Below are 20854 nucleotides of genomic sequence, written 5' to 3'. Positions count from 1 at the left end.
GCCATTTGACGGGCTTACAGTCTAATCGGTTAATGAATCAATCAGTGGTATTTATTGAGCCTTTACTGTATGCAGAGTGCTGCACTAAGTGTTTGGAAGAGTATAAGAGAGTTGAGTTGGAAAACAAGATCTCTGCACACAAAGAGTTTACTGTTTAGAGGACATTAAAATGAAATGAATTAGAGTTGGGGGAAATGGCAGATTGTCAACATATGTATGTAAGTGTCCTGCAGCTGATGGTGGGATGAATATCAAGAGCCTTAAAGGGCACAGATCCAAGTTTAAAGGAGACAGAGGGGAGGGGGATTAAGGAAATTGAGCTTAGTTGGGGAAGGTCTCTTGGAGATGTGATTTTAGGAGGGTTATGAGGTGGGAACAGTGGTGGTCTGTCTGATATGAAGAGGGAAGGAGCTCCAGGATAGATGGAGGATGAAGGCAAAATGTCAACTTTGAGATACATGAAATTGAGGTACACTAAGAAACTGGAGATAGGAGTGCACTCCCACCAAAGGCTACTTTCAAAAGTGACCAAATGGAGCATCTTTACTCTTCCAATCATTCTCCCTCCCAGAGCAGAGCTCATTATCATCTCTGCTACTCTGGCCTATTTCTGGGTACAGCAGTGTCCCCTAGTAGGTAAAGCATGGCCTGGAAGTCAGAAGGACCTGGGTTTTAATATCACCTCTGCTACTTGTCTACTGTGTGACCTTGGGACCATCTCCTCTCCCAGCCTCACAGCACATATGTGCATATCTGTAATTTATTCATTTATATTAACATCTGTCTACCCCTCTAGACTGTAAGCTCATTGTAGGCAGGGAATGTGTTTATTGTTATGATGTCCTCTCCCAAGCAGAGGACAGAGAGTAGAAGGCTCTGCTCACAGTAAGTGCTCAATAAATATGAATGACTGACTGACTGACTTGGGCAAGGCACATCACTTCTCTCTGTGACAGTTACCTCATCTGGAAGTTAAGCATTAAAACAGTAAGCCCTAGGGTGGATAAGGTCTGTGTCCAACATGACTAGCTTGTTTCAACCCCAGTGCTTGACACATAGGAAGGGATTAGCAAATAATGTTAATCATCATTAGTGTTATCATTAGTTTTGTTACAGTGAACGGGAGACACAGTCCCCTGCCAACTCAGACCAGCTTCCATGAGATGAGAAGGGGAGAGAGCCTCCTGACCTGCAGGGAGAGAATCAGAGGCTCACCAACCTCATCTGTCTTCTCCTCCCCTTCTCCAGCCTCCAAATCTCTTGGCTTTAAAGGAGTGGACTAACTGTGGGTAGAGCCACACTAAAGGTAGCCCAGAGAGAACACCTGTCCAGGAACTTAAAATGCTAATAGCCCCATTAGCAATACCTAAGAACCCATCATATGGCAAACACTAATTGAAAGGAACCTAGCAGTTTCCTAATGAGAGTGACATTGGACATTCACAAGACAGACATCTCTTCATTCTAGATATTGGTGTGACTTTTGAGGACAAACTCTCCAGTGTAAGTCCTTTACGGGACAAGTATAGAAGCAGCGTGGCTCAGTGGCTTGGGAATCGGATGTCATGGGTTCTTATCCCGGTTCCGCCATTTGTCAGCTGTGTGACTTTGGGCAAGTCACTTAACTTCTATATGCCTCAATTCCCTCATCTGTAAAATGGGGATTAAGACTGTGAGCCCCATGTGGGACAACCTGAGTACCTTGTATCCCCTCCAGTGCTTAGAACAGTGCTTGGCACATAGTAAGTGCTTAACAAATACCATCATCATAACGTTGCAAGAGGTTTAGATAGGGCAGGATGGCTGCATTCTTATAGCTACCCATTGCTTTTCTTTTCTTTCCACTGACAGGAGTGGCCTGCCCAGCAGCCTCCTGACAAGTGATATCCTGTTCCTTGGGATAGTCAAACCCTGAGGAGATAGATATTTGGTCCTAATCTAGCCATTTCACTCACAGTTTGTTATTGGTAGATGGTGGATGATCAATTGGATAAGGGCATCCCAGTTGCTACAGTCCACACCTTTATTTAACTTCCAGTTGCCTCAGTTTCTTTGTCAGTTAAATAGAGCTATAATACTTCTCCCCTCTCCTTAAACTGTGAGTTCCACATGCTAGAGGAACTGTGTCCAACCTGATTTTCTAGTACCTATTCCAACATATAGTTCTTGGCACATAGAGAGTGCTTAATAAATACCACAACTTACATATGTATCATTATAGAATTGTCATTATTATTTCCTCCAAGTATAACCTAATATTGTTTGCCCTATAGGGAATATTTTTTCTGTGCAGAGCAATCTGATTTACATATGGTTTTAGTATTCTCATTTGTATAAAACTAAAAATCACTTTTGAATGATTCAGTTTTTGTTTACTTCTTTTAAATGGATTTGTTAAGCACTTACTATGTGTCAAATACTATTCATAGCCCCAGAATAGACACAAGTTAATTAGGTTGGAAACAGCGCCTGTCATGAAAACACTATTTATACAAGGATGGTGGGTTATTCATTAACCTGGTCCAAGACACTGTTACTCTTAAGAAATGATAAAATCCAAGCTTGGGATACAGAGTTATATTTGAGTTTCTTCCTTGAAACAGTCTCCTCACCCAGAATCACAGGCTTTGATCAGGAGATTGACAGATGAAAAGAAAACATGTAAAATCAGGAAATCTCACTGTTCATTTATTTGAGACCTCTGAATGCAAGTATGGCTGCCCCTTCTAAAATGACTAGATTTCTGCTTTGGGTCAGTCTGACTCTCTAAGCTTCAGGCTTTGAAGGACCATTTATGTTCCCCCAATTTAAAGGTAATGGGCATCTGATTGTCTCCTAAAAGGCCCACTCACCTCAGCTAAAGTCACCAGTGGCACAGAGAGGAAGAAATGTCAGTATGCATTGTGCTCACTTTGTCCTCAGTAGAGGAGAATAATAATTATAGAATTTGTTAAGCAGTTACTATGTGCAGAGCACTGTTCTAAGTGCTGGGGTAGATACAGAGTAATCAGATTGTCCCATGTGGTGCTCACATTTTTTAATCCCCATTTTTACAGGTGAGGTAACTGAGGCACAGAGAAGTTAAGTGACATGCCCAAGTTCACACAGCAGACAAGTGGCAGAGTCAGCATTAGAATCCATGACCTCTGACTCCCAAGCCCGTGCTCTTTCCACTAAGCCACGCTGTGTAAAAGGGGGGAGAGCAGGGATAAGACAGCCTGGTTTAGGGATTGCCACCATGAACATGTCCTGAGTGCGGCTTCCAGGACTGAAGTTCAAAATCAGAACGACAGCCCCAAACTAGAATGAGCAAAGCAGCAGTAGTGAGGGATCATCTTGTCTCTTCTGGGCCGGATCCAGAGGCTCCCTGTTTGAGGGGCCATAATAGTTGCAAGAGATGGCAGGAGATGATGCAGTACTGTCTTCCCTTACTCCCTTATCTCTTTCTCCCTTTTCACCCCATCTTCCTTCTCCTTTTCCCACCTTTCCTATTTTCTTACCAGTTATTTCTCTTCCCTTTCATCTCTTGTCTTCAATCCTCTGTCCCTGTTCTGTCTTCACAAAATTTTAGAAGTCCTCCTGGCCAGGAGGCCAGAATCAGGCAATAAATAGATAAACCATTACCTTGGCATGGCAAATGTCAGGGTGACAGCTCATCCAATGCACACAAAATGGAAATAGTCTGAAACAGATTACCTTATCAAGATGGCTGTGACACACATGCCTCCCCATGGCCTCACTCTGAAGTTCCACATATGTGGTAGCCATCTTTGTTCCATTTTTCAGTAAGCCTCTCTTCCCCGACATCCCTCCCACTGTCCCCTGAAATAAAAATGACTCTGCCGCAGGGTTTGTTTTTATTTCTTTTATTTTATTATTTACTTGCTAAAAGATATGGGAAGAGACTGACAACACTAGCCTCGGTAGGTTGGTAGCAGGATTAGATGGCTGAAGGTTTGACATTTGAGGGAACTATAGGGGATGGCAACATGCAAGCAGAACTGGGGAATGGGGAATGGTAGAACTTCAGCCCCAGCCCGGAGAACTAGGGACGGAAGGGGCATCCAACATGGCCCCAGATTAGGATCGGTTCATCTAGCCAAACCCCGGATCAGTCAGTCAATTGTCTTTATAATAATAATGTTGGTATTTGTTAAGCGCATACTATGTGCAGAGCATACTGTTCTAAGCACTGGGGTAGATACAGGGTAATCAGGTTGTCCCACGTGAGGCTCACAGTTAATCCCCATTTTACAGATGAGGTAACTGAGGCACCGAGAAGTTAAGTGACTCGCCCACAGTCACACAGCTGACAAGTGGCAGATCTGGGATTTGAACCCATGACCTCTGATTCCCAAGCCCGGGCTCTTTCCAATGAGCCACACTGCTTCTTTATTGAGAGTTTACTGTATGCAGAGTGCACTTGAGAGAGTACAATGCAATAACAAAGACACATTCCCTGCCAACAACAAGCTTAAAGTCTAGAGGGGGAAACAGACCTTAATATAAGAAATAAATTACAGGTATGTACATAGGTCCTGTGGTGCTGGGCAGGAGGATGAATAAAGGGAGCAGGTCAGGGTGATGCAGAAGAGAGTGCAGGAAGAAGAGGGGAGGACTTAATCAGGTACGGCTTCTTGGAGGAGATGTGCTTTCAATAAGGCTTTGAAGTAGGGGAGAGCAATTATCTGTTTCATATGAGGAGGAAGGGTGCTCTAGGCCAGAGGCAGGAGGTGGGACAGAGCTCGGCCGCAAGATAGACGAGATCAAGGTAAAATGAGAAGGCAACATTAGAGGAACAAAGTTTGCAGGCTGGGTTGTGAGGTGAGGTGAGGTAGGAGTGGGCAAGGTGATTGAGTATTTTAAAGCCAATGGTGAGGAGTTTTTGTTTGATGTGGAGGTAGATGATCAACCACTGGAGTTTCTTGAGAAGTGAGGAAACATGCCCTGAATGTTTTTGTAAAAAAATGATCTAGGCAGCGGAATGATGATGGACTGGAGTGGGGAGAGACATGAGGCTGGGAGGTCAGTAAGGAGGCTGCTACTGTAATCAAGACAGGATAGGATGAATGATTTGATTAATGTGGTAGCAGTTTGGGTGGAGAGGAAAGGGTCCAGATGAACTTTCTCCCAGGCACTGCAATCTCCTTGAGCTGTAAAATTCCTGGCCCTACTCCTTGTCTACCCATTCATGGCACATGAATTACCCATCCTCCTACTCAATCAATTAATCAGTCGTATTTATTGAGTGCTTATTTTGTGCATGGCACTGTACTAAGCACTTGGGAGAGTACAATATAACAATATAGCAGAGTTGGTAGAAACGTTCCCTTCTGACGATGAGTTTACAGAGTCCAAAAGTCAGCAGGCTGTGCAGGACCACAGAAAGTGCCCATGATTTTGTCATCTTCATGATGCCTATGATTAATCAATCATATTTATTAGAGAAGCAGCATGGCCAAGTGGATAGAGCACAGGCCTTGGAATCAGGAGGATGTGGGTTCTAATCCTGGCACTGCCACTTGCCTGCTGTGTGACCTTGGGCAACACAGTTCACTTCTCTGGGCCTCACTTCTTTCATCTGTAAAATGGGGATTAAGATTCTGCATCCCATGTGGGACAGGGACTTTGTCCAACCTGATTTGTTTGTATTCACCCCAGTGTTTAGTACAGTGCCTAGCACATAGTAGGGGTTTAACAAATAGAATTATTATTATCATATTGTTATTATCATTAAGCGCTTACTAAGTGCAGAGTTGTCATCAAGTCACACGAGGGGCTGGACAATCAGGTTTCTTGCCTCATGATGCACTGAAGCCTTACCTGACCCTGGAGCCAACTTTCCCACATACAGCCCATTGATTGTAAGCAGAATTGGACATTTATATCGAGTTGTGACTCTGCTGACTCCATTTTGCAGAAATAGTAATAATGGTTGGCTCAGATCCCCAATGAAACTGCACAGGACAATGGATTCTAATGTTGCAACTTGCACAGTCTTTCCCCTCTGGGTCTTAAGTTTTATTAATATTTCTAAATATCAATTAAATGAACACTCCTGAATAATCCTGATCAGTTATGAATGCTTTGCTGGCTAACTGAGCATTAGCTTTCTGACCAGTAACTATCAGGCAGAGACCTTTAGGGTGTCTTTAGGCTAATTAGCTAATTTAGCTTCATGAATTTGGTAGTTGTAAGCAGAAAATATAAAGTCTGTTAAAAACGCCCTCACATTTCACTACATACAGAGACCATTTTTGCAGAATCCTCTCTTGTGACCTTTGTACAGTTAACATTTCCTCACCACTAGCTTGGTATTCCAGGGGACAGTTATTAATTAATATGGAAAGACCGCAATCATTTGGCATATTTCTGAATTAGATGGCCTGCTACAGTACATGTCTAACACCACTTGACTGATATGAAACAATTGTCTGTTCGCAGAGAGTTGAATTGGAAGCAATTTCCAGGGAGCGTACCCTTTTCACCTTAAGAAATTTTAGAGGAAATTGTCTTCCTTGGGCTCCATCCAATACCATTAAGGTAATGCAATATAATGTGTGCGAAAGACCGTTTCCTTTCCTCCACCAATTCATTTATGTTTCCTGAAGCCTTGGCAGTTCTCAAGCCTGTTTATTATAATGAGTTGGCAGGAAGATTTTGACTTAAAGATTATTTGGTGGCTACAATGTTCTCTTCCTAATAGTCATATATTCTTTAAGGTGCAGTTTATATTTTAGTGACCTTGGTTTCAATGATAGAGGCAAACTGTTTCAGGACACCATGTATTAATCTGAGGGAATAGTTTTAGGATTAGGTTACAGACCTAGGGATTATTTTGGGAAAAACATTATTCTTGTGGTTTAGAGAAGCATTATCCACCCATTGTAATCTTTTTCTCTCTTGTTTTTGTCATGAGATCTGTAGTGGACAAAGCGTGGGCCTGGGAGTTAGAAGGTCATGGGTTCGAATCCCAGCTCAGCCACTTGTCTGCCCTGTGATCTTGGGCAACTCACTTCACTTCTCTGGGACTCATCTACCTCATCTGTAAAATGGGGATTGAGACTATGAGCCCAGTTTGGGAACAGGGACTGTGTCCACCCAAATTTGCTGTATCAACCCCAGGGTTTAGAAAAGTGCCTGGTAGAAAGCAAACACTTAACAAATACCATAATAATAATAATTATTATTATAAAGTGGATCATTATGGGCAGGGATTTTGTCCACTAATTCCATTTTATTGTACTCTCCCAAGTGCTTAGTACATGCTCTGCCCAAAGTAAGCGCTCAATAAATATGACTGATTGATTGGATATGGTGTCTAATGCAAAATCCTTTGCAATTGAGATGCAACATGACATCATTCTTCTTGTATTAATTCATTTATTCAGTAGTATTTATTGAACATCTCCTGCGTGCAGAGCACTATATGGAATTCCTACTATGTGCAGAGCACTGTACTGGATTCTTACTCAGTACAGAGTTCTGAACTGGATTTATGTGGCATGTAGAAAGCTATACTGAGTGCCTAATCATTACAGCATGGCCTGGGAAGCAGCATGGACTAGTGGCAAGAGCATGAGCTTGGGAGCCAGAGGTCACGGGTTCTAATCCTGGCTCTGCCACTTGTCTGCTGTGTGACCTTGGGCAAATCACTTCACTTCTCTGGGCCTCAGTTACCTCATCTGTAAAATGGGGATTAAGTAAATGCTTAACAAATTCTATCAGTATCATTATTATTATTACTATAGCACAGATGATGTAACTAAGGTGCAAATAAGTGACTTGCCCAAGACCCATGATCTCCACTATTTAAACAATAAATGGCCTCACTTTATTTTTTTCAGTTTCTCTATTTACATATAATCCACGTTTCCCTAGCAGAATCTCCACACCGGCATACTACCCTAACATTCTCCATTTATTGTTTGATAATAATAATGATAATAATAATGATATTTTTTAAGTGCTTACTATGTGCCAGGTACTTTTCTAAGCGCTGGGGTGGATACAAACCAGTAGGGTTGGACACAGTCCCTGTTACACATGGGGCTCATAATATTACTCCCCATGTTACAGATGAGGTAACTGAGGCACAGAGAAGTGAAATGTCTTGCCCAAGGTCACACAGCAGACAAGTGGCAGAGTCAGAATTTGAACCCACATCCTCTGACTCCCAAGCCTCTATTTTTTCCACTAAGCTATGCTTCTTCTCTTGAATAATGGTATTTGTGCCAGGCACTCTTCTAAGCACTAGGGTGGATACAAGCAAATCTAGGTGGACACAGTCCCTGTCCCATGTGGGGCTCACAGCCTCAATCCCCATTTTATAGATGAGAAAACTGAGGGCCAGAGAAGTGAAGTGACTTGCCCAAGGTCACACAGCAGGCAAGTGGTGGAGCCGGGATTAGAAGCCACGACTTTCTGACTCCCAGGCCCATGCTCTATCCTCTACCCCATGCTGCTTAAGACAACAAAGGTCATGGGGAGCAGCATAGCCTAATGAAAAAGCACAGGGCATTGTCAGAAGACCTAGGTTCTAATTCTGGCTTCACCACTTGCCTGTTTTGTTACCTTGGTCAACTCACTTATTTGCAGGGTGCAGAGAGATATTTTGAACTTAAAAATTGTAATAATAATGATAATAATGGTATTTGTTAAATGCCTACTACACTTCACTCACTTCTAAGCACTGGGATAGACAGAAGATTATCAGATTCCACATGGAGTTCATAGTCTAAATACAGCAGGGAGAACAGGTTTTGAATCCCCATTTTGCAAATGAAGGAACTGAGGCCCAGAGAAGTTAAGTAATTTGCCCAAAGTCACACAGCAAGTAAGTGACTGAGCTGGGACTAGATCCCAGATCATCTGACTCCTAGGCCCTTGGTCTTTCCACTAGATCGTGCTCCTTCTCAACATAAGAAGTGAATCTGAGAAAAGGCTGAAATGAGGGACAAATACACCCTAAGCAGAGCTGAAGATGTCAAATGGAGGAAGGAGTAGAGTAAAAATGTTTTCTTAATGAAGTGGCCAGACTTTCCCATGTGTGGTGGGGGCAGACAGATGTGGTGTGGTACTCACAGTGGGCTCATGGCATGGGGCAGGATAGGGAGCTGCACCAGCATCAACCTGCAGAACAGTGGGCATGATGGGCATCCCACAGGGCCCTATATTGGCTCATGTCACATCCTGATAGCTGAAAGTGATGTAACAGGCTACGTATGGGCAGATTTTAGCCTTTGTCCCCATCCTGGAGTGTTCCTCCCATACTTTCCATGTCCCCCACTCCTCATCCAAGCTATACCTGGGCTAGAAGAGAAGTTAGGGTGAGATAAGTTGGGGTTACTTTAACCTTTTCCATGCATGCATTCTTTCATTCAATTGCATTTATTGACTGCTTATTGTGTGCAGAGCACTGTACTAAGGTCTAGGGAAATTTACCCCAAGCAAAGCAGTAGGATGTCTCAGTGGTCAGGATTGTGGCTCCTGGTAATCAGGCAATCAAGCTTTAAATATCAATGTGTTGCTTCCCAACTTCAATGTGTGATAGCATAAGAAAAGCAGCGTGGCTTAGTGGAAAGAGCACAGGTTTGGGAGTCAGAGGACTCCGCCACTTGTCTGCTGTGTGACCTTGGGCAAGCCACTTAACTTATCTGTGCCTCCATTACCTCATCTAGAAAATGGGAAATAAGACTGTGAGCCCCACGTGGGAAAACCTGATTACCTTAAATCTATCACAGTGCTTAGAACAGTGTTTGACAAATACCTACCTTTATTGTTATCATTATTATTGTCATTATTATTAGAGGTGGTAGTTGAAGCTTTAGGATAAAATGAGCTCTCCAAGGGAGTAGGCATTGATGGAGAATAGAAGGAGATCCAGAACTGAACCTTAAGGGACCTTTATGGTTAGTGGGTGGGAGGCAGAAGAGGAGCACGTGAAAGAGACTGAGAACGAGCAGTCAGAGAGAAAAGAGGAGAACAAGGAGAGGACAGTGTCAATAAAGCCGAGTTTGAATAATATTTCCAGGGGAAAGGGATGGTCATCAGTGTCATAGGCAGCTGAGACGTTAAGGAGGGTTAGCATGGAATAGCACAATCTAAGCAGAGCACTGTACTAAGCACCAGGGGAGTACGATACAAATGATCATGTTTTTCAAGTATCCTTACAACATCACTGCATTTTCATAGCAACAATCACTAAGTACTATTTGACATTCAAGAGAGAACATATTTTATTATACAACGGATGATTTATCTGTTGAAGTTAAAGTTTGAGGAGCTGCAGTAAAAACATGTTATAACTTTCCGATCACTTAAGCGGCACTGGAGACCTCAAGAAAATGACTGTTGAGTTAAGATAATTAAAGATTAATTTGTAATGCACAATTTGATAGGAATTATAATCACTAAATGAAAGGTTTGGAAAAATCAATTCAGAATACAAAACATGTTTCCTGAGGTTCCCTTCAGGCTTGAAGAATATTTACCCTAAAGCATTTGCAGGAAATGCTTTCAAATATTTTGTGCAGGCACTTGAATGCCAATCTAGCAGATAATGGCTATATGACTGCTGAAAATTGGTACCCATAAGCAAAATGAATATTGTGCATAGGAGAAATGGTTTACCACTGTAGAAGGATTTGCCATAACTCTCAGAGGTAGGCTAACTAGACACTACAATAACTCATTCCCTCTAGACTGCAAACTGGGTTGTGCCAGGCAGTGTGTCTGCTAAATCTGTTGTATTGTACTCTCCCAAGCACTTAGTACAGTGATCTGCACGTAATAAATACCCAATAAATACCATGGATTGATTGTTTGATTCCCTGTGTCAACAAATTGAATTTAAAAAAGTATTATTTGAGCCCTGTCAAGCCTTGCCTCCTGAAAGGGGACCAACCAGCCCTTGTTCGTTCATTCATTCATTCATTCATTCATTCATTCATTCATTCGTTCGTTCATTCATTCAATCGTATTTATTGAGTGCTTACTGTGTGCAGAACACTGTACTAAGCTTTTGGAATGTACAATTCGGCAACACATAGAGGCAATCCCTGCCCAACAACGCGCTCACAGTCTATACCATCTCAGCTCCCACTGAGCTCTGCTCATAGCTCATTATGGGGCAGGGAACAGAACGTGTCCTGTAATTCTGATGTACTGTATTTGCTTAAGCTTTTAGTACAATGCTCTGCACACAGCAAGCACTCGACAAGTGCCAATGATTGACTGATTGATATACAGCAGTGTGAAATCACCCTGACAGCTTAAATGGCTTAAAGGACAGCACAGGGCTGCCTTCAGAATGTCATGTGTCCTGAGGTACGAATTTTTAGTCTATTCCTCCATTGTATTTATATATATTTTTCATGGTATTTGGTAAGTGCTCACTATTTGCCAGGCACTGTACTAAGCACTGGGATAGATAAAAGAGAGTGAGGGTGGGCACAGCCTGTGTCCCACCTGGGGCTCACAGTCGAGCCTCATTTCATTTCATTTTAGTTTTATTTCAGGGGGCAAGAGAAGGGCTAGTGGAAGAGGGGTGTGCTCAAGCCTGTAGGTGTGGCATTGCTGTCAGCTAGGGCCATTTTCCCCCGTAGCTGGGAGGGTTGCCCAAGTCTGAGGGCCGGTAATAAGCAGGTAGTAGTGTCTGGGTAGTTGAGGCAGAGAGAATCAGAGATGGGATTCCACCCCATAGATGTGGGAGGGGTGGAAAAACTGTAGTGAAAGGACACTGTGGAGCAGCCATCAGCTTGCAGTGGTTTCTATCCCTGAAGGAGTGGTGGCTGTGACCAGATGACAGCTCAAAATCAGTGATGGGGACAATCAGTTATATTCATTGAGCTCATACTTTCTGCGAAACACTATATTCAGAACTCGAGAGAGTAAAGTAGAGATATTATTAGAGAGTAGAATAATTATTATTACTGTGAAGCAGCGTGACTCAGTGGAAAGAGCCTGGGCTTTGGAGCCTGGGCTTTGGAGTCAGAGGTCATGAGTTCGAATCCCAGCTCTGCCACTGGTCAGCTGTGTGACTGTGGACAAGTCACTTAACTTCTCTGTGCCTCAGTTACCTCATCTGTAAAATGGGGATTAAGACTGTGAGCCCCACGTGGGACAACCTGATTCCCCTGTGTCTCCTCCAGCGCTTAGAACAGTGCTCGGCACATAGTAAGCGCTTAACAAATACCAACATTATTATTATCATTAGAGATAGGAGGCACAATCTCTGTCGTCATAAAGTTTATGATCTCTGTGTCCCTAAAGAAACATGGGGAGAGCCTGGCCCGGACACCCATAATGTGCCTGCCCACCCCTTTTCTTTGCCCAGGATAGGGGCTGTGACAATTTAAGAAGCAGCTTGACCTAGTGGAAAGTGCACTGGCCTGGGAATCAGAGGACTTGTGTTCAAATTTCTCTGTGGCTCAGTTCTTGTGTTCCCTCCTAATAGAAGCAGAATGTCTCAGTGGATAGAGCACAGGCCTGAGAGACAGAAGGTCATGGGTTCTAGTCCTGGCTCTGCCACATGTCTACTGCGTGACCTTGGGTGTGTCACTTTGCTTCTTTTACCTCATCTGTAAAAGGCGGATTGTGATTATGAGCCCTATGTGGGACAGGGACTGTGTCCAACCTGACTACCTTGAATCTGCCCCAGTGCATAGAACAGTGTATGGCACGTAGTAAGCACTTGACAAGTACCATAATGATAATAATTATTATTACTTAAACTGTAAGCCCATGTGGTATAGGGACTGTGTCCAACATGATTATCATGTATCTACCATAGCGCTTAGAATCGTGTGACACATAGAGCTTAACAGATACATAAAAACAAACAAAAATCCCCTCTAAATCACTGCTGGAGACACAGCCCACTCTGACACATCGCTCATCCCACCCCCTTCCCTTAGGTACTAAGAGCTGCGCTTTGAGACCTAAGCTCATACCAGTCAGCAACTCCTTGGTGCTTGGTTGATCATCCTTTTCATTCAATCCACATATTTAATTTCTAAGTTCTATTTTCACAACGACAATATATACCATTGATTGAAGAAGGGAGAAGGGAACAAGGAGTTTTAGGAGAGGAGGTAACTGGCAGGAGGTGGACTTCAAAAACTGAAAGGCAGGCTAGGGAATCAACAGATGTTTCCTTTTTTCCTCTCTATCCATTCTCTCACTCCATGCTTCTCTTGAGAAGTAGCTTGGTTTAGTGAAAGGAGCACGAGCTTGAGTGTTAGAGGTTGTGGGTTCTAATCCTGCCTCTGCCACTTTGCTTTGTTACTTTGGGCAAGTCACAACTTCTCTGTGCCTCAGTTACCTCATCTGTAAAATGGGGATTATGACTGTGAGCCCCATTTGGGACAACCTGATTACCTTGTATCTACCCCAGTATACTTAGAACGGTGCTTGGCACAGAGTAAGCGCTTAACAAATACCATCAGTATTATTATTATTATTATTAAATTCCATCTCACACTCCACTCCCCCCAAACTAACTTAATTTTACTTCACTTGTGACTCTCTCCTCCTCAAGCCATTGCTCATGTCATTCAAGTATCATGGAATCCACTGCCCCTCTCAAATTTTCAAAGCCTTAGCCTCCCCATACAAGATTTTCTAAAAAATAAAATAAAATAAAATAACCTCCTTTTTGAGGTATTATTTTACTTCTGATTGATCCCCCACATTCCTGGTCAAGCTATATCAGGGCCAGCTTCAGAAGAATGGGGTGCCTTCAGACTGCAACTTAGGGGAAATGTCATATGACTCTCCCAAGATGGTTTCTCCTTGGAACATTCTAGATGGCATCCATCCCAAGCCTTCATCAAGAAGAAGACTGTAAGGTACAGTGTTCCTGTCCCTTCCCTTTCCTGCATACCTAACAGTCATCTTTAGCTTTTTTTATTGCAGGTTCTTCCACTGTTTCACCCTTTCTGAAAAATAGGCTCCATCCCAAGCTCCCCCCTGTAGCCTCCTCTAAAAAAGAAATCCCTTAAAATACTTTCACATTTGTTTTAATCTTTTTTTTCTTTCCAAGCTAAGGAATCAAATATGGAAGGAACTTGCTTGAATCGAGTTAGCTAGAATTCTGAGCAGCTGTGTGTTGCTTGTTCTGGAGTGAGTTTTCAATCAATCAAGGATATTTGTTAAGCACTTACAGGTGGCAGAACATTGAACTAAATGTTTGGGAGAGTGCAATAGAATTGGTAGATATCTTTCCTGTCTACAAGGAGTGTGTAGTCTAGAGGAAGAGACAGATATTAAAATAAATTATGTGTATATATGTAAGTCCTGTGGGTCTTGGGTGGGATGCATATCAGGTGTTCAAAGGGTAGAGATTCAAGTGCATAGGTAATGCCAGAGGGAGTAGGGGTATGAGAGCTTATTCAAAGAAGACCTCTTGGAGGATATGGGCTATTAATAATAATTATGGTACTTGTTTAGAGCTTATTATGTGTCTAACACTGTTCTAAGCACTGAGATAAATACAAGTTAATCAGGTTGGGCACGGTCCCTGTCCCACATGATCCTCACATTCTTAATCCCCATTTTCCTGATGAGGTAACTGACTCACAGAGAAGTTGTGACTTGCCAAAGGTGACACAGCAGATAGGTAGCAGACTTGGATTAAAACCCAGGGTCTCTGACTCCCAGGCCCATGCTCTATCCACTAAACCAAGCTACTTCTCTTGAGCCTTTTCAGATGGAAAGAGCGATCATCGTAGGACACAGAGAAGGAGTAGGTTACAGACCAGAGGCAAGACGTGGGCGAAGGGTCATGAGATCAAGGTACAGTGAGTAGGTTGGTATTAGAGGAGTGAAATGTGTTGGCTGTGTTGTGGTAGGTGATTGAGTGACTTGAAGTCATGGTCGGGGAATGTGTCTGCTAATTTGGTTGTATTTTGTTCTCCCAAGGACTTGGTAACATGCTCTGCACATAATAGGAGCCCAGTAAATACAAGTGATTGACTGATTAAAGCTGAGGGTAGGAGTTTATATTTTATGTGCAGATGGATGGGCAGCCATTGCAGGTTCTTGAAGAGTGGGAAAAAATAGACTGAACAGTACTTTTTGGAAAATGATCCAAGCAACAGATCAAACTATATGGGCTGGAGTAGGGGGAGACAGGAGGCTGTGAAACCAGCAAGGAGGCTGATGCAGTAATCAAGGTGGGAAAAGATAACTGCTTGGATCAGTATGGTAGTTTGATTGGAGAGGAAAGGGCAGTTTTCTGGGGTTGTCTTCCTCCCTTTGATGGCCCTGGATCATTACGTCTCCAATAGTCATACCCTCCACTGCAAAGTTGTCACAAGTACAGGGGCCTCTGTGCAGATGGCAGCTGCTTCCTGGGTGGCCAGAGTCCTCTCAGGATTGAGGCATATAGCTACTACTTTCTCCAAACAATTTTACAGGCCCAGTGTGATCTAGGTGATGTTCCCCAGATCCTAGAGCTGTCTGATCCTAGGGGAAATGTTGTGGGGATTTGCCCCAACTACATTTTCCATGGGTTTTTTGCTCATCTGCTCTATGTTCAGGAGTGAGTGACCTAGTGGAAAGAGCACAGGCCTGGAAGTAGGAGGATATGTGTTCTAATCATGGCTCTGCCACCTACTTACTGTGTGACCTGGGTCACACATTTACCTTCTCTGGGCATCAGTTTCATCATCTGTAAAACAGGGATTTGGAGGCTGTTCTCTCTCCTAATTAAACTCTAAGCCCCATATGGGATAGGACTGTGCCCAATCTGATTGCTTGCACCTACTCCAGCACTTTACCTTTCTCAGTGTTGCACCTGGAGGGTTTCCAATACTCTACCAGTCTTGACTATGGGAGGGAGAGTCAAACAGAGGCATAGCCATTCCATTCTTAGTTTGGACAGATTTCAAGTGGAAGGCAATCTGCTACAAGTCAAAACTCACCTTTGCTGGGCAGCAGAGGCACGGGAGAGAGTTGAGCCCAGTTAACTGCACAGAAGGAAGTAATGGTAAACCACTTCTTTATTTTTACCAAGAAAACTCTATGGATATACTACCAGAACAATTGCAGATGAAGGTGGGGTGTTTGGGGAAAGATGTTTGACTTTGGGCAACTCACTTCACTTCTCTGGGCCTCAGTTGCCTCATCTGTAAAATGGGGATTGAGAGTTTGGACTGAGTCCAGCCTTACTGCCTTGTATCTACCCCAATGCTTAGAACAGTACTTGGCACATAGTAAGCACTTAACAAGTACCATTATTATTATCATTATTATGTGTCCTTGGCATTGTTATGGGTTGGAGGTAACTCATGCATAAGACAAGACCTCAGCACTTAAAATAGCTTTGTAAGTGCTTAACAAATATAATGATACTAACAATAATTTTAGCACTGTGGGAAGGTAGAAGTTGGTGAGGGATTGGATATGTGGGTTGAAGGAGAGAGATGAGTTGAAGACAGTGCCAAGGTAAGTTTTTGAGCCAGGGTAGTTGATGGTGGTGTTTTCAATGATGAGAAAGATGAGTAGAGGCCAGGGTTTGGGTGGAAAGATGAAGAATTGTGTTACCATCTATGCCCATTTTCAGTGGAGAAATAAACTCACCACTTGTTGCAGCTACATAATTATCAAAAATGCACAAACTAATCAGGAGGAGCATTTAGAGGGCAGAAGAGTGAAAAAGAAAGTGATTTTATGACATGGAAGCATTTTCTTATCTGATGCATTCTTAACAAGAAGGCCCTGTCCAAACACTCCACTATCTGCTTTTTTTTTTAATAAGGAATTTTTCAAGATTAAGATCAAGTAAAGGTGTGTGCTCTTTGGGCAAAACCCAGACCTCAGCTTGCAAAATAATCTACAACTTTTCAATAGGCCAAGTTCAAGTTTATATTTATGGAAAAGTCTAAGTTTTTTTCAAAAAGAGATGAAATAAACAGAAACATTATACGGTCATAGATCTGTTGATATAGAAGGCTAAGTTTGTTTAGACTGTTTTAGACTTTTGCCTAGGAATTTGAGCTCAATTAAAAAGATAATTTTTTATGGCATTTGTTAAGAGCTTACTATATGCCAGATGCTGCACTAAGTGCTGGAGTAGATAGAAGCTAACCAGGTTGGACACAGTCCATGTCCTACATGGGGTTTATGGTCTTAATCTCCATTTTACAGATGAGGTAACTGAAGCACAGAGAGGTTAAGTGACTTGCCCAAGGTCACACAGCAGACAAGTGGGAAGCAGCATGGCTCAGTGGAAAGAGCCCAGGCTTGGGAGTCAGAGGTCATGGGTTCTAATCCCAGCTCTGCCATTTGGGGATTAAGACTGTGAGCCCCATTTGGGACAACCTGATTACCTTGTATCTCCATCAGAGCTTAAAACAGTGCTTGGCATATAGTAAGCGGTTAACAAATACCAACATTATTATTATTATGGGGCAGAGTTGGGATCAGAACCCAGATCCTTCTAACTCCCAGGTCCACACTCTATCCATTCAGCATGCTGCTTATTTTTTATTCAGGTTGTAAATTTAGGGTTATTGTTTTTGCACAATTTACTATGTAAGTGTTAAACATGTAATTTCTAATGTTATTGTGTCACAGAAGTGAAAAACTACTTTGTAGTTTCTTGGATAATAATTGCAAATGTTTTCTTATTAAACTCTGGAATTCCCCTAATGACAATGTATGAAGATAGGTTTCTTGTTAACTGCTTGCAATTTATTTATTGTGTGGCCATAGATTTCCCTCAAGAACTATATCTGTTTAGAATTTTCTGATTCAAATTAGCCAATTACTTGTTTTATGTCTATCTGAGGTGTAAAATATAAAGGGTAAAATTACTCAGTGTTTCGGTGAAGATGAGTAATTGGTCGATGAGGATTCTAAAAGTTTTAGGAAGTGTTGCTCAGTATTTTCACCTCTTAATTTGATGTTATAAAAACTGAGTGTAATTCCTCTGAGATCCATTGAGTGGAACCCCATTTCTTTACCTCCCAATTACTGTTTGAATAAACCAGAGGATTTGGAAAATGTGTGAGTTAAATACTGGGGGGAATAAAAAATGATTTGCACATTCAAATCCCCCCCACCCCCAAGGAGGTTGTAATTGTTTGGACAGCGAAAGTTGGGTGTTTCTGAACTTGCTGTATTTTTCAGAGAGAAGTAGAGGGAAGACAAAATGAATGTTAGGAGTTTTGGTCTAACATCTTAATTTTAAAACACTTCAAAAAGCACTTTAATACACTAATGATTTCATTGCTAGCAGTTTTCCTCCTCCAGTTCATAGTTCCTCACTCTGATAGTCACTTGCATCCTAAAATAATTCTTGTAGAGTAAATATTATCAGCATTCATCTAAACGTGGGGCATTGAATTTCCCCTTTGAAATCAGAAGGGCACCCGCAAAGAAGGACAGTTGTGCAGGCTGAATAGAGCAGCAGGAGAGGGAGAGAGGTTAGATTATTTCATGGGTGAATGCTCCAGGATGAGTTCCTGAAAAGAAAGTTAGGGATAGGAAGGGAAAACTCTAAGTATCCTTGATGCAATTATCGGAGGGTAACTACTGGGCCGGATGGATCATCAATCTGGTCCAATAATGGCCTTTTTCATGGTATCTAAGACAACTTCCTCTCAGCTTTAAAGGAATGTAACTATTCTTGGTGGTTTCCTTGTTTGAAATTTTGTCCTGTTTCCCAAGTTGTGGTACAGCTCCATGGCTTCTTCAGGATTATGTGACTCTTAGCCTGACATACCAAATAGCCCTGTTACCATATTCTATTTCATTTTCCTCTATTACTTTGAATTTGCAAGGATTTCAAACACTTTCAATTAATCAGTTAAGCATATTTATTGAGCTTTTACTGTGTACTGAGCACTGCACTGAATGTGTGGAAGATATACTCTAATAGAGTTGGTAGAGACGTTCCCTGCACAAAGGGAGTTTACAGACTAGAAGGGTAGCTTAAAGACCACTGCTTTCCTAGGTAAGTGCTGATTGCCATAAAAATTACCCAAGCATTTTTCAAATTATCAGTCACCTCTGCTAAAACACATGATTCCATTTCTTAATTTAGATATAAAATGATAGACATATTAGGGAATGTTCTTCCCATAGTAAGAGTTTGTACTTGGTAAAACATGATGCATGTGTTGGTGCTAGTAGATCTGGTGAAGGAAGAAATGGTGGTGTGCAGGCCAGGGCTGAATGTAAAATGTACTCAAACCAGGGGGAGCCTAACCCTTCCAATAGGAGTAAGCGAATGACTATAAGTCTCTTATGGGCAGGGAGTGTGTCAGTATATTGCTGTAGTCTACTTTCCCAAGTGCTTAGTACAGTGCTCTGCACAGAGCAAGTGGTCAATAAATATGATTGAATGAATAAATGATTGGCACATAGAGGGAAGGAGGAAGGCATTCCACTAGCAGGGCAGGGGTATGTGTTTGGAGAGGGGGTTGCAGCTGTGAGACTCTCTTTATTGATTGGTTAGTCAGCCAATCATATTTATAAAATGCTTACTATGTGCAGAACACTGTACTAAGCGCTTGGGAGAGTACAGTATAGCAATAAACAGACACATTACCTGTCCACATGTTGAAGTGGAACTGTAAGTAAAAGCAACAACAACAAAGCACATTTTTTACTGAATTTATTAGTGCAGGTTCCTGACACATTATTTTACTGGTCCCCCATTCTGGACCATTCTGCCATGCTATCACCCTTAGCATGTGAGCTAAGTTCCCCAGCTTCTGTGTATGATGGCATAAGAGAAGTAGTATGGCTTAGTGGAAAGAGCACGGGCTTGGGAGTCAGAAGATGTGGTTTTAATCCCACTTTTGCCATTTGCCTGCTGTGTGAGCTTTGGCAAGCCATTTAACTTCTCTGTGCCTCAGATACCTCATCTATAAAATGGGGGATAATACTGTGAGCCCCACGTGGAACAACCTGAATACCTTGTATCTACCCAAGTGCTTAGAACAGTGCGTGGCACTTAGTAAGTGCTTAAGAAATACCATTATTATTACTATTATTATTATTATATATGGTGCTTCATATTTCTTAGTGATTTTGGAATTTCCTTATGATTGTGGTTTGGGAACAAATCCTAATTTATAACAGGAGTCCATCCAAAATGTGTAGAGAAAATATGTAAAACAAATCGTAATTCATAACAGGAGTCCATCTAAAATGTGGAGGGCAAACTGGAAGTTCACTCCCTACTGAATTTCCAAACAATATCTTGCCTGTGGATCACTGTTGCATTAGTTCATTGGAAATGTAACTACCCTATTTCTGCTTTGAGGATGCAAAGCATCTGGGATGCTAGCCCAGGTTTTGATCAGAAAAGCTTTTGCCCCGGTTGCAACATGGCACCCTTCTTCACTTGCTTCCCAAAACTTAGAAAAGAAAAAATACTAGGATCTGAATCTCCTTCTGGTTTTCTGTATACTCATTTTCAATCATGTTGATGCCAGAGGAAATTCGTATGCATGCTTAGGCCCTGATTCTCTGAAATCATTTATTTTTTTTAATATTTACACTGGAAAATTTAAATAATATATTACCATTATTTTTTTAAGTATTCAAGTGCTTACTATGTAACAGCACTTTACTAAGCACTGGGATAGATACAAGCTACTCAGATTGGATATAGTCCATGTCTCACATGGGGTTTGCATTCTTAATTCCCATTTTACCATTCGAGCAACAGAGGCATATGACTTGCCCAAGCTCTCATGGAAGACAAGTGGTGGAGCTGGGCTAAGAACCCACATCCTTCTGACTCCTTTCTGACTCTTGACTTCTCTGATTGACCTATAATGGCACATTGAATCATTTGCCTCTGTTTTAAGGAGAGGACCTTAGTGAGCAATTTATT

Source organism: Ornithorhynchus anatinus, chromosome 4 (assembly GCF_004115215.2).
Source record: "Ornithorhynchus anatinus isolate Pmale09 chromosome 4, mOrnAna1.pri.v4, whole genome shotgun sequence".
Lineage (NCBI taxonomy): Eukaryota > Metazoa > Chordata > Mammalia > Monotremata > Ornithorhynchidae > Ornithorhynchus > Ornithorhynchus anatinus.
The sequence above is the reverse complement of the archived record's forward strand: the minus strand, read 5'-3'. Positions refer to the sequence as shown.